Source organism: Lissotriton vulgaris, chromosome 12, assembly GCF_964263255.1.
Source record: "Lissotriton vulgaris chromosome 12, aLisVul1.2, whole genome shotgun sequence".
NCBI lineage: Eukaryota > Metazoa > Chordata > Amphibia > Caudata > Salamandridae > Lissotriton > Lissotriton vulgaris.
Genome location: NC_141700.1, coordinates 776,070,985 through 776,086,398, shown reverse-complemented (window position 1 = coordinate 776,086,398; position 15,414 = coordinate 776,070,985). Strand labels below are relative to the sequence as shown.

Sequence of the window (15,414 nt, the reverse complement as noted above, 5' to 3'; positions counted from 1 at the left end):
AAATGCATTTTTGTGCTTTTTTAAACAATTTCGCAAATTAACACGAGGGTCAACCTCGTGTTAATTACTTAATTTGCACTTCTTATTTCAAAATTGGCATTTTTTTTGTTAGGAAATCGCAATTTGTTGATGCATTGCAAGGGTGCAGAGGGGGGTCCAAAGGACCCCCCCTGCACCCCTGAAATGTATTTTAAAGTGCATGTTTCACACACACATGTCCTAAGGACATGTGTGTCTGTAACATGACACTTTTCAAAATGCATTTTTGTGCTTTTTTAAACAATTTCGCAAATTAACACGAGGGTCAACCTCGTGTTAATTACTTAATTTGCACTTCTTATTTCAAAATTGGCATTTTTTTTGTTAGGAAATCGCAATTTGTTGATGCATTGCAAGGGTGCAGAGGGGGGTCCAAAGGACCCCCCCTGCACCCCTGAAATGTATTTTAAAGTGCAGGTTTCACACACACATGTCCTAAGGACATGTGTGTCTGTAACATGACACTTTTCAAAATGCATTTTTGTGCTTTTTTAAACAATTTCGCAAATTAACACGAGGGTCAACCTCATGTTAATTTGCACTTCCTATTTCAAAATTCGCTTTTTTTTTTTAATTGATGCATTGCATTTAAGGAATCGCACAAATGCGATTCCTTAAATGCATTCGCATTTTTAGGAAATGCAAAAAAAAACGAATTTTGAAAAATTGTTTCATGCATCCCAAAAACGTATTTAGGAAGCGCAAACGGCCGAATTTACCGATTCGCACCATTTGCACTTCCTAAATAGGTTGATGCATGTGGGGGTAAGTTTCTTGATGATATACATATTGTCAAGGTATGTAGGTGTGGAATTAAACCTAGTAAATGTATTCTTTACTATATATTCTGAACTTCTCAATACTTTGAATCTTGATATTTTGGCTACAATATTCTGGTAACTCATTGTTCACTAATCAATATTTAAGACTACAGTTGTGGCTGCCATACTGCAAATGATGCCCTCCGGTTTGCATTCTTCAAGTTTCCCGTTAGACGTCACAGTCGTGGATTACTAATGGGCCCATGGGAAGGGGAGAGAGGGTGCCTTGTGCCTATGTGGGATCACCCCACTGTCTCTAAATTGGTGCCCCTGACTGCCAGTGTTAGATATGAGTGGCAAGAATGGCTGGCTGATCCCAACATGTGCCTCACAGCTTGGAGATAGGGAAAAAGGCAGGATTTCTACACTAGGACTCGTGAAACCCTAGTATCTCCCCCACCTATTATGGTAGCAGTTCAAAACATAGACTGCAAAAAAATCTTTTCAAAGACAGAAACTCCTAATCATAGACTTTCAAAGTGGTGAAAGTATAAATCTGGTGCATGTGGGTGGGAGAATTAGAGTTTGACTTGAGGAGGCAGTACCTAAATTAAAAACTCAAGGCCAGGGAGTTTGTGAATATTGTCTGTAGGCCAAAAAACAAAACCATCTACCCCTTGGGCAGGGTGGGGGTGGGTGCAAGTGAAATAGAAATGGCAGCCACATACTTGGCACAGACAGGTGTGTGAAGGGACAAAGTGCACCTACTTTTAGGCAAGGTGGGGTGGAAAACAAATACACCCACCACCATTGACCAAAGATCTCCTTCATTCTTTGGCAAGGGTGAAGTGAAGGGCACTAGGTACCCCTTGCCCTTGGGTAAAGCAAGCAAAGTAAAAAATAACTTACCTTCACCCTTAGATAAGCCATAGGGAGCATACACTCCTTAGGCAGGTGTGTTTAAATGGAACCAAACCCCAAGATTTTCTCCATCTTTAGGAACATTAGGCACAGGAGAAATTCTACTGCTTCCCTACTCAAATGCAGGGGGACGACAAAGTGCCCCCTCTTTTGACCAAGGTGGATTGGGTATGGCGTGCTTGCACTTGAGCATGAAAAAATTACTTGCATAATCCCCTGAATTTGGTCAAGGCGGGGGTAAATAAACACAAACCCACTCTTGTCCAGCATGACAGTGTTCACTAGGGGCCACGTGTACATACATTTCTGTTTGTGAGTTCCTAATAGCGAATGTTTGTGATTTGCTGTTAGGAAATCACACACAGCTATGTACAACAGTGTCTTTCATACTGTTAGCGATTCCCAGTGGGGTAACAATTGACCTATCTCATTAATATTAATGAGGAAGGTCTTTTGGGAATTGATAAAAAACACCGGGATGATGGTCCGCTGGTGACAGAAGACCACTATGTCTGTGTTTGCTTTTAGATAATCAATATTTTTTTTTAATGCAGCCCATTTTCCTTAAAGGAAAATGGGATGTTTTTCAGAAAGAAAAATGAATCATTTCATCACTTTCACTTTTTGAGAGTGGACAGTGGTCCATGGGACCACTGCATGGCCTTAAAAACATTTTCGTATGCATTCGCAAAGGGGAAGTGGCCCCCAGGGGTCCCCTTCCTGTTTGTGAATGGGTTACCTCCAATTTATATTGTGAGCTTATAAAAGCTACGTACATGTGGCTCCAACATATCTGTTGCAAGTGCAAACAGAGACACCCACCTTCACCTTTAGGTTGAGCTGTGTTCAATCAACTAATCAATCAGGGATTTGTGAAGTGTACTACTCAACTATGAGGGTCTTAAGGCCCTGGGGATGAATTCCGGGCAGCTTCTGCTCATCCGAAGAGCCAGGTCTTGAGGCGCTTCCTGAATGCTTGCAATGTGGGGGTTTGTCTGATGCTGAGAGGGAGTTTGTTCCAGGTCTTGGCCGCAATGTAGGAGAAGGATCTTCGTCCTGTTCTGGCTCAGCAGATGTGTGGAATTACAGCCAGGGTGAGGTCGGCGGAGCTGAGGTTCCTCTTGGGGGCATATAAGGAGATTCTTTAGTTGAGGTATTAGATTCCGGTGTTGTAGAGGGCTTTGTAGGCGTGTGTGAGCCACTTGAAAGTGACTCTCTTTTCGACGGGGACCAGTGAAGACCTAGGAGGTGCTGGGTGATGTGGTCTTGTGGGATGCTGAGGACGAGTCTGGCTGCGGTGTTCTGGACGGTCTGGAGTTTGTGGAGTAGAAATGTGTTGATTCCAGCATAGAGGGCATTCCCGTAGTCAAGTCTACTGATATTGAGTGCTTGGGTGATGGTCTTTCTGGACTCGGGGGGATCCATTTGAAGGTCTTGCTTAGTATGCGAACGGTGTTGAAGCCCATGGACGCTATGGTGTTGATCTGTCGGTTCCTGGTGAGGGAGGAGCCGAGTATGATGTTGAGGTTCGTGGGTGTGGGAGGGTTGCAGAGGGCAGGGGCCACCAGTTGTCATCCCACGCGGAGGGGGTGGATCAGAGGATGAGGACTTCCATTTTCTACAAGTTGAGCTTCAGGCAGCTGCTGCTCATTCAGAGTGTGACGTCCTTTAGTCCTTCCTGGAAACTGTGTCTGTTGATGTTGGGTTCCTTGGTGAGGGAGAGGATGAGCTGATTGTCATTGGTGTAGGATACTATGCTGTGTCCATGTTTTCTGATGATGGTTGCGAGTTGGGCCATGTAGATACTGAGGAGCGTGGGGCTGAGGGAGATTCCTTGGGGTACTCCGCATCTGATCTCTGTGGGTTTAGAGAGGAAAGGCGGGAGTCTGACTCTTTGAGTTCGGCAGGCGAGGAAGGAGCGGATCCAGTCTAGGGCAGTTCCCTGTATACCGACGTCATAGAGTCTGGCAGCTAGAGTGCGGAGGGAGACAGTGTTGAATTCTGCTGAGAGGTCTAGTAGAATGAGGGCTGCTATGTGGCCTTGGTCGGGGAGAGTGCGATGTCATCGGTGGCGGCTAGGAGGGTGGTCTCGATGCTGTGGTTGCTGCGGAATCCGGATTGAGTGGTGTCAAGGATCGAGTTGGATTCTATGAAGTTTGTGAGCTAGATGTTGACAATCTTCTCAGTGACTTTGGCAGCGAAGGGGAGGAGAGAGATGGGTCTGTAGTTCTTGAGGTCCGTCAGGTCTGCGGAGGGCTTCTCTTGGAGGGGTTTAACTTCTGCGTGTTTCCAGTCATCGGGGAATGTGCCTGTTTCGAGGGTGCGGTTGATTGTACGTCGTAGTTCTGGTGCTATGGCGGAGGCACCCTGTGGAAGATGTGAGGCAGGCAGAGGTCAGTAGGAGTTCCGGTGTGTATGCTCCTCATGGTCTTTGCGGTGGCTTCTGTGGTGACAGGGATCCAAGCGGTGATGGTCATCTGGGCTGCGTTGCTGGAGGCCGGTGTTGTGTTGGTGCCTTGGTTCTGTTAGTAAAAGTTGTTGTAGAGAGTCCTGATCTTGTGATGGAAGAAGGAACCAAGTTTGTTGCAGAGGTCCTGGGAGGGAGGGACGTCAGAGGTTTCGCTGGGGGGTGTGGTGAATTCTTGTATGATGCTGAAGTGGTCCTTGGAGTTGTCAGGAGTTGGAGAGGATTCTGTCCTGGATTAAATTCCTCTTTGTCGATTTGATGAGTTGGTGGTGTTCTGTCACGGTGGTCCTGTAGGCTGTGCGTGCTTCCGAGGTTTTGCTGTTCCTCCATGATTTCTAGAGGTGTTGGCATGTGTGCTTGGATTCTCTGAGGTCCGTGGTGAACCAGGTCACTTTTGTGGTGCGTTGTCTGTCAGAGTTCTGGAGGGGGGCGAGTGTGTTAGCGTTGTTGGTGATCCATCTGTTGAGTTTGTTGACTGTAGAGTTGGCGCAGGTCGTGAAGGTGGAGGAGTGCAAATGAGGGCAGAGTTGAAGTGCTCTTCGGTGATTTGCTCCAGTTTCTGCACGGGGCGAGGTGTATACTTGTGTGCAGTGGGTTTTGAGAAAGAGAAGTGGATGCAGTGGTGGTCTGTCCTGAGGGGCTGCATGGTGTGACTGAAGTGAAAGTTGTTTCCTCCTGCGAAGAAGGGGTGGAGGGCATGTCCAACCTTGTTGGTGGGGGTGGTAATGAGCTGCTTCAGTCAGATTTTGGTGAGGTTGTCCAGGAGGGCGGTGGAGTTGGGGTTGCTGAGGTTGTCATGGTGGAAGTTCAGGTCTCTGAGTAGTGCATAGTCCATGGAGGCAAGGGCGTGGGGTGTAATGTCGTCTGCTATGGTTTTAGTGGATTGGGTGTGGGGTCCGGGGAGGTCTGTAGGCAAGAGTTCTGCCTAGAGTCGTTCTGGAGTTGATCTGGATCTGGAAGTGGAGGTGTTCCATGGGGGGCAAGGAGTCGTTTGAGTTGGCAGTTGTGAGTTAGAGAGAGTTTTGTGTACTATGGCGAGGCCATCCTCCAGGCAGGTTGGGACGGTCTTTCCTTTGGATCTTGTATCCATCGCTGATGGCGGTTGCGATGTCAGATGCGGAGCTGGCGTTGGTCCAGGTCTCTGTGAAAAAGGCGGTGTTGGGCGTGAAGGTGTTGAGAAGGTCTCAGATTTCTACTTTGTGTCTGTGTAGGGAGCATAAGTTGGGGAGGATGCATCTCAGGGGTTTGGGCACATCAATGTCCGGAGGGTTGGGGGTAGCTGAGGGGCGGGGAGGTGGGTGAAGGTGCAGCAGCAGTGATGTTCGGCATCGGCAGCTGGCAGATGTTGTTTCTTCCGGGGTTGAGTGCATGGAGGGCTGCTGAGCGGTAGTGGAGGGAGTTTGGAGCTCCAGGGTCCCTGGTGCTGGTCGCGTTCAGGTCGCGGACGGGCTTGCCTTTGGCATGCCTTTGGCATGCCCCATGCGTGCGGCCGCCATTAAGTAGGGGTCGGGGAGGGAGAACAGCTGGGAGGCAGGAGTAGGAACATGGAGGGAGAGGGGCCACAGGAGCAGCAGCAGCGGGGTAGGGAGCGAAACGGTAGACGGCAAACAGTGAGAAAGAGGTACAAGATGAGACAAAAAGGCACAATAAAGGCACAAAGGGACAGCGAGGCACAAAAAAGGCACAAAGAAACAGAGAGACACGAAAAAGGCACAAAGAGAAAAAAGCAGAAGAAAGGCACAAACGATGCAAAGATAGACAAAGGCAAAAAACTCCAGAAGGCTGGCAGAGTTGACATACAGAAGAGCAAGGTTTTTCCACTGGACCACCAGGAATGAGGCACGGGCAGGAGCCTGTGGGTGGAGGAGGGCCTCGAACGCCTACCTGGAACTAGAGAGTTCCTGGGAGTAGCAGAGCAATGATAGAGCTGCTGCGGGGAGAGCAGTTACCCTGATCAGGAGGTCAGAGATTTTGATGATAAATATACCTTCGTGCCGCAGCGTCTTGTGGCAGTTTGTGCTGGACATCACCGTGGAGGAGACTAGGGGCTGTGTGGCGATTTTTGAAAGCGAAGGTCACTGGGGGCTGTCGAGCGACGACGTTAACCAACAGAAGGACTCCCAGTCCCAGGAGTCCCTGGACGCCCACACCTGCACGCGGGATTGTGTTCTGCCCACTGCCTAGACGCCATAAATCACCTCACCGCACCCGCTCTGCGGTTGCCGCAGCGTCTTGTGGCAGTTTGTGCTGGACATCACCGCGGAGGAGACTAGGGGCTCTGTGGCGATTTTTGAAAGCGAAGGTCACTGGGGGCTGCTGAGCGACGACGTTAACCAACAGACGGACTCCCAGTCCCAGGAGTCCCTGGCTGCCCACACCTACACGCGGGATTGTGTTCCGCCCACCGCTTAGATGCCATAAATCACCTTGTCGCACCCACTCCGCGGTTGCCGCAGCGTCTTGTGGCAGTTTGTGCTGGAAATCACCGCGGAGGAGACTAGGGGCTGTGTGGCGATTTTCGAAAGCGAAGGTCACTGGGGGCTGCTGAGCGACGACGTTAACCAACAGAAGGACTCCCGGTCCCAGGAGTCCCTGGCCCCCCACACCTGCATGCGGGATTGTGTTCCGCCCACCGCCTAGAAGCTATTTAAACCACCATAACTTCCGCGGCGCGGGAGCATCCCGGGAGAAGCCTGGGCAAAGGGCGGGCCATCTGTGGCCATCAGGGGTCAGAGGAGGCCGGGCGGGCCATTTCCCTAAATCCCAGTATTGTGGCCAGGAACCTGCCTATATGTGAGTAACTATATGTACTGCGAACATTGTACATCACAAAGGGGCTTCCTACACAGTCGCACTTGGAACTTGGCATCCGTGGCTCTTCCATATAGCACTGAACAATCCTTGATGACTTATTGTATGAAGTGCAAGTTAACACTATACTGGTAAAGATCATATAGTCATCTCAATAAGGGCTACACTTCTTGTTTCTTTTACTGTTAGTTTTGCATCCATTTATATCAAGGTACAATTTTGGTATAGTTAATTCCAATATGTATTGATGTGAAGTTCTGAATAGATGATTTTTACTCTTCTTGTGATTAGTTGTGTATATTATTATTAACCAGTGAGTACTGGGCTTTAGCTGTAACCTATAGTGGTTTCTAAATGGCAAGACGGAAAGCTGGTGGCGCCCCTGGGATGGTTGGGACAATAGATGCATATCTGACCAGGGCAGAATCTGCCATTAATAAAGAGATCATATTGACTGAACGGAGGATATCCCTGGACCCCACTTACAGCAGGTTATCTGCCACTCCAACCCTCCCACATACCCAGAACCAAACTACCCCTCCCCCGGGTCAAGATAGGCCCCCCAGATAGTGATTGTCATGCCCCAACTGAACGATAGTACGCTTTCTGGGACTTCAGAATCAATACCTAGTCCGGGTAAGTATAAGATCACGGGGGAGAACATAGAAGCAAAAGTTGGCTTCTACTCACCCTAAGAAACCCAGTGTTATCCCAAAAAAAAGCAAGGCACCCAAACAGGGACACACAGGTCTAGGAAACAAAGGGACAGTAACAGTGGACATATATGATGTGGGAAATGGGGACCGCAGAGACCCATTTAATATTGTCCAGGGTATTGGAGATACAATGAATACTGGGCTTGGTGAGGGAGATTTCTGGGGGAAACTGGAGGGCATGGTAAAAATCTTGCTGGAACCAATTGTATCAAAATTGTGTGGGGTAGAATCCAGGTTACAGTCATTGGAGTCTTCACTGGTTAATTTCTTGAACCCTGCTGGTACAACAGACGTGCAGAACACCAACTCACGATCTTTAACTATGCCGGATAGAACAATTGGCCTTAATGCCAAAGTGGCTGATCCAGCACCAATTAGTATAGGGCCAGCTGTCACAAGGGATGCTAGTAAACCGTCAGAAATTCCTAGAGACAAACCGCCCTTGTGGGACCTGTAGCCACCAGGAGGAATTCTCCTTTACCAGACTTAGCTCAGAGGTCAGTTGAGGGTTCCAGTGTGACTCGAAGACCCGTGGTTATCGATCTCCCGCCAGAGGCCACCCCATATGTGGTTATTTTGAACCATGTCCCTGCCCTTCCATCAGGTGAAACTGAAAGTTATGAGCAACTACTTAATAAGACGGTGTTCTGGCTTGACCAAAATACCCCTGAGGGAGTGAACATTAATAACAACATAATAATGGTACGCAGGGTTAATTGGATTGGTAGCTCTAAGAAGACAGGGAGTGGGGACTGCATTATTATCAACTTTGACAACCCACATAATGCGGGCCGTTTATTATCAAGAGGCCCCTGTCCACAGTTGTTGTGGAGCACTGACATTAAATTACTACCGTTAGGGTTCTTCTATAGGCCTTTACCATGGAGGAACCCGGGAAGATCTAATCGGGAGGAAAACTGGTGGATAGGAGACTGGACCAGGGTGAGAGCCTTCCCCGATTATGCTCCCCCTCAGTTATTTCAAAATACACATAGCAACTCAATCACTAGCGGACACAGACTTCCGGTTCATAACAGGTTTGAAATCCTGTCTGGCCTGGAATTCTGCGATTGACATGAAGAGTCCGATGACTTGGGTAGCAGGAGGGTGGACGTCACAGGTGCTGTAATGGCTGAAACAGTTAGGGGAAGTTTAAACAATCTTATCTCCTGGAACATTGCAGGTTTAGCTGTGAAGTTAGAGAACCCTAACTGGATTGCTTATATTAAGCGATTTCTGATAATCTGTCTGCAAGAAACCTGGTTGGCTGAATGCAATCTACATTTGGAAGGATATACTGCACATTTTGTTCCAGCAGCCGTTTCTACCAGGGGAAGAGCTAAGGGGAGTTTGGTTATTTATATTTCTGTAGCCCTGGCATGTAAAGTACGTAGAGTTAATACGTCTAACCCGGGTATCCTTGCTTTAACTGTACGGCAGGTCTGGTAAATTTTTATAATTCAGTTACTTCTGGATCTGATCATAGTTATTTAGTTGCTCTGAATGTTTTTATAAATAAGTCTATGAGTCATAGCCTACACAATCTCATGGTTATGGGTGATTTTAATATACATCCTTGTGGCAATCTCCTATCCGCATGTCTCTCTGACTTGAGCTGCTCTAGAATCCATGGATTTCATTTTGAGCACTCGATCGAGGGGGAGTTACTTAATTATCTAATTAACGATTTTGATTTGACACCCACTATGGCTCTGACGGACCCTTACACTATATTTGAGCGAACCACTTTTAATGGTCACGGGAAGGGGACATTTATTGATTTCATGCTGATTTCGTCTCCCATGCAGCCGTTTGTGGACTCCTTTTTAATTGAGGAGAACGAATTCAGTGATCATAATCCCCTTTCACTGCATTTAACAGGTCCCTGGGTCACAAAGAGAGGACTAAACATTAACCAGGGACTAATAAGTACAACAGATGGGAAGCGCAGACTCAGATGGACTCAAGTCACCCCGGAGTTGTTTTACAATGATATTAAATCTGTGTGTGCAGCAGAAATTAGCATCTGCCTACAGGAGGTGCAACAACACTCTAAGGTGTTAGCAGCTTTCCAGATTATTTCCGATAGGGTCACAGAATTGTTATCCGCACCAGTTAAGAAACAGTCTAACGTGGGCCCTAAATGGTTCGATGAGCACTGCTCAAAAACTGCACGTAGTCTAAGGGTAGCCTTCGCCTCTAACCCCAGAGTGCAAGCAGATGTAATAGTTTGCCGTAGGGATTACAAACAAGCATTAGCTAAACGTAAGCAGACCCTAAGTAATGAGGCATGGAATGAGTTATTAGATCCTGAAACCCTCAAGAATAGCTCCAAGTTCTGGGGTATATTAAAAAAAAAACATTCCTTGTCCAGGAGTCAGGTGATGGTCTTGAATGTCATATAGCTAAGGAGGGTTGGGAGGCTCATTTTGAGCATATGTATGACTGCCCCCTGGAAGAGGATGATAGTTTGAGATCTGTCCCAAACGGCAATAAAATTTAAATTGGCAAAGGGGAGGTAATTGAAGGTATTCTTGGTCTAACAGCGGGTAAAGCTCCAGGACCAGATGGAATCCCTCCAGACTTATATAAGTCTGATCCCGCCTTCTGGGCTCCTATTCTTGAATCTGTTTTTAATGCAGTGGTTAATAGTGGATGCCCACAGTCCTGGGGGGTCTCCACTATTGTACCTGCTTTTAAAAAAGGGGATAAAAGCAGTCGGTACTGCTATAGACCCATATCACTCTTAGACTCTATGGTGAAAGTTATGGGAAGGGTTCTCCTGCAGAGACTCATTACTTGGGTTGAAGACAATAACATCATGTCTGTTTCCCAGTACGGTTTCTGTAGGGGACGCTCTACGACTACTCAATGCCTGAACCTTTTCTTAATATTAAGAAAATATACCGGGGCATGTAAGGGGACCAATCATCTTGCCTTCATGGACCTGTCCTCAGCTTTTGACTGTGTAAACAGGCAGAAGCTGTGGCGGTCCATGAGGGCAAAGGGGGTTGATGCTGGCATTGTGAACTTCCTAGAAGACGTACATAGATACACCAGAGCAAATGTAAGATTTTCTCAGGATCTGAGTGTGACTAAGGATTTTAATATTAAAAGGGGAGTCTGTCAAGGATTCATTTTGGCTCCCTTTTTGTTAAATTTGTATATCAATGATCTAGATAGCATTTTACAGGAGGTGGGGGCTGACTGCCCCAGAGTTGGACGTCGGGGTATTCCGGTCCTATTATACGCGGACGATGAGGTCCTCGTATCAAGGACCGAAAAAGGCCTACAAGCTCTTTTAACTGCTTTTGAGTCCTTTATGACAGATAGCGACTTAACAATAAATAACTCAAAATCTTATATCATGCAAGTAGGCAAACCGCCAAGACAGAACTTCCAATTTAATGTGGGCGGTGCAATAATTCCCATATCCAGCACATTCTCCTATCTCAGAGTCCTTTTTGATAACAAATTAAACTGGGGCCAGCATGTTCTAAAAAAAGAAAGGGGATGTTGCATGGGTGAACACTTCAATTTTTAATTTCGCATCTAAATTGGGGAATAAGCCTACTGGTGCAATGTTGCAATTATATAATGCTAAATCTGTGGCTATAGCAACATTTGGTAGCGAAATTTGGGGGTATATTAGGGGAGAGCAACTCCAGATAGTGGAGAATAAGTTTTTAAAACGTCTACTGTGTCTCCCACAAGGTGCGTCCAATCTAGCTGTTCATGAAGAACTAGGGGTCCAGTATGTCAGTGATATTTTCTCACTGCGCCCACTGTCCTGTTGGCTGAAATTATGGTTAAATCCTGATATTCCCTTGGCGCATATGATTTTAAAATATTGTCTCTCCATGGATAATTCATTGGCTATACCCTGGCTGAAATATTTAAAGATGAGTTTTCTAAGCCCAGGGTGGGTCGAGCTATTTGAAACCCCTGATTGTATTTCCAAGAAGGATGTGGAGACAATTAAAACAGCATTCCTCATGGAAAGGAGAACAACAAGGGAAGCCACAGAGGTTCAGAAATCGAGTGTCAGAACGTATGTTATGTTAAAAACAACCCCACTCACTGAACCTTATTTAATGGGCTCACTGACCTCCTACGAGAAATTTTTATTAACTAGATTTTGCATGAATCAATTTTACTATTTGCTTGTTAGACCACAAAGAATTAGTTTTAACAAAGAAGCAGCTCCCTGCGGCTGCAACGGAAAGTCTCCGTAGGACTTTCTGCATTTTACGTTTTTATATACATTTTAGGAATTTCCCCGTAAGCGCTATCTGGTACCTCTTTTAAAGAAACTCAACTTTTATCAGATCAGACCTGCTATGATGTATTTACAATTATCACCTAGCGATAGTATTCTTTTTGTACTGGAATTTCTGAAATCAATTATAAAGTATAGAAAATGCTTGGATTTGTAATGAACCTTTCTTCAGTATTTTTACATTTTACTGTATTTTCTGTACAATTGTAAACTGACAATGGCTTTTTTCTCTTTTTCGAATTTTTTTTTAAATGAACTTGGATTGCTGCATATTGTACTTTTATGGTTTGCAAACTAAACCGAAATAAAGTTTTTATTGATTGATTGATTGATTACCTTCCACACTTAGCGAAGATGGTAGATGCCAGGCACCACCCTAACTATTGGGCAAGGAGAGAGGTCAACACACAGCGATTGGCCCTTTAGTCACACTACAGCTTAAGGACAGTTGCCTAACTTACTCTTTGCCATAGTGTGCCTGGCACGGGTGATGGCTGTAACATTAGATGTAAGATTGAAAGCTATCACAGGTAAGATGGAAGGTACTGGAGGGGAGAGAGAGGGGCCAAGGAATGATTTTTTGTTTGATAAATATATGTATTTGAAGCTAGGGAATGAAATGATGAATGTCAAGAAGGAGACAGGAGTAATCGGTACGTAGAGAGTGGACATGTGTTTTAAGAAATCATGTTGAATGATCAGAAAGACTGTTACTAGCAAAGTGAAGAATTTCCAAAAGTGTGGGATTAGTTTTATTTGATGGACAGTGAGGTGCGGTGAAGTATTGAAGAATTTGTGGGAAAAGGTTCAAGATTTTGTATTGATTCTTGTGTATTATAAGTATGAGGTTATTTGTATGTGTGTCTGAAATTTATAATTTACAATTAAATTAGTTTAATTTGCTTTGTAAAGTTTGAGGAGATGTGTTATATCTAAGGCTCAGAGTTTTCCATTTTTACACTAAAATGCAGGTGAACAATAGTATTTTTCCCTATCTGTATTTATTTGAAGAATTGGAAAAAGCCTAGGTTTCTTTCTAGTGACTCTGAAGCACAAGGCATTAGAGCATTGGGTAATATTTTCCAAGGAAGCTTTCATAGTGGGAGTGAGCATGTTTGTACAACAGTACTCATGCTTTTGCATGGGTGTAGCATTATTTATGGACACCTGTAGTGCTGTTCTAGGGGGTCATCAAAGTGAATATATATTTCTGTCAAAATGTTTGGAAATACTTTGTCAGTGAAATCTGCTAACAGACCTACACAAAGTCTGAAAATGTTTATTAAGAAAAGGAAAACAATCAATGAATCCAAGAAATGGGCAACCCTCTGGAACCCAGTGAGTGTAAATGCTAACACGCACAAGTGCACGGGATAAATTCATATGTTTCATACACAGGGTTCATGTGGCAAAACTGAAATAAGGAGAGCTTGTGCTGGTGCAGATGCAAGCTTGGGAAAGTACACATTCAACCTTCAAAATTATACAAAAATATAAACTTTCATAGCTGAGCAGGCTGCTTGAGATTTTATAAATTTCTAATGCCATACATGAAAGTGAGGCTTTACACGTCAGAAGCAGCACTGCTTGTTATCCGGAGGAAAAAGGTGGTGGCCATCACAGTTACACTAAAGAAAATTCTAAAACTTTCCCAATATTATTTACAGCTGATTGTTTTCATAAAGCAGTAAATAAATAAGATGAAGAAAAATAAATGTGGATAAGTACAGATGGAGACATCATAAAACTAATGCCCTAGAGATAATGTAAATGATTATTTGATTTTGGAAGCCTTTAGTACCTTATGTAGAGCCATTTCAGAAATAAAATTATTTCTGATAAATCTAAAAATGATAAGCCCTCATGTAGATGGTTTAACTCAGCATGTAGCCAGACCCACAAACAGCTGAAGTGCTCTTTAAAAAAGCGGCCCAGACAACCTACCGATATCAAAGCAGCGAGGCATTATTATAAAACTACGATAGCGGAAAGGAAGAAAGGAAATCGAGGCTAAACCTTGGGAGGATCCTCTTATGTCAGCTAATCTGAAAGATAATTTGCTATGTTGCGAGATTATGAATCGCCCTTTCTTCTAAGATCAAGAAGCCACAACAACTGAATCTCTAGGTCCAGCAACGTATGGTTGGCCCACTTTGAAGATATGTTTCAACCAAATCCTAGTGTACCATCATATTTAACTCAGGCATCAGAACTCCCCCGGCAGGTTGATCCCACTCAGGTTTTTCCTTTACTTATAAAGAGGAATGAGGTTTTAGTAGCAATTGGAAAATGTGCAAGGGGAAGGCACTGGGCCAGACAGTGTACCAGTAGATATTTTTAAATCTAAACCAAAATTCTGGGCACCTCTTCTAACAAATGTATTTAGGAGTGTAGTTACAGGCCAATTACCCAAGTCATGGAGAAAAGCTATAATCATTCCATTTTAAAAAAGGGGAATTGGCGCGCACCGACGTGCTAAAGACCGATATTACAGATAGACTCTAGTGTGAACATTTTGGGTCGAGTACTCTTGGAACGTTTGGAATCTTGGGCTAAGGAGAACAAAATGTTGGCCAATGTACAATATAGTTTCAGAGCAGGTCTGGCAACTATTGACCAGTGCCTAAACATTTATTTGTTAGCAGAAAAATATGTAATGACAAAGGAAGGGTCTCTTCACTAGGCATTTATTGATTTATTCTGCACCTTTGATATGGTGAATCGTTCAAAGCTCTGGTCACTCATGTAGAAGATGGGGGTGGAATCAGAATTGCATTCTCCCATTAAATGCCTACATCAAGGGTTGACAACTTCTCACATTAAATCTACACGTAAAGTTTGTCAGGAATGGAACCTTGCCCCTTTTCTGTTTCTATTATACATAAATGGAATGTTTAAATACCTAGGAGAAGTTGGGAAGGACATCCCTCAAATAGATAAACAACCAATCCCCTCCTACTTTATGCGGACGATGCAGTGCTAATAACGTGGACAGCAAATGGTCTCAAACATTATTGGATTTTTTTTTCGTATATGGAAAATTTGGACCTTAAGGTTGATCATTTCAAATCTTTTAATATGACTTGTGAGCCCCGTAAAACAAAATCCAAAACTTTTTTAATGGCGAATTCAACACTGGAGAAAATGAAAGAGTTTAGCTATCTAGGGATCCAATTTATCTCCTCTTTCAAATGGAAATCCATTCTGATCAACAGGGTGCAACAATTCAAGAAAAGCATTGAGCCACTTTTTTTATTTTTGCACAGGGTAGGTCAGAAGACCATTAAAAAATGTTTAACCTTGTATGAGACCAAGATCTTGATTATAAGTCTGACAGTCCGTGGACCGCCAGACTCATGCGGGCACGGCGATGGCGGTCTCTAGACCACCTTATTATGATATAGGGGGGTCTGATCGCCA

At 44.7% G+C, this 15,414-nt stretch overlaps 1 protein-coding gene across 1 annotated transcript in view; it reads left to right on the top strand.

Moving 5' to 3' along the window:
* The window catches only part of LOC147678674 (beta-1,3-galactosyltransferase 5-like), a 133,578-nt gene that overhangs the window by 92,524 nt on the left and 25,640 nt on the right, over positions 1 to 15,414 (top strand). The gene's annotated exons all lie outside the window — the stretch shown is intronic.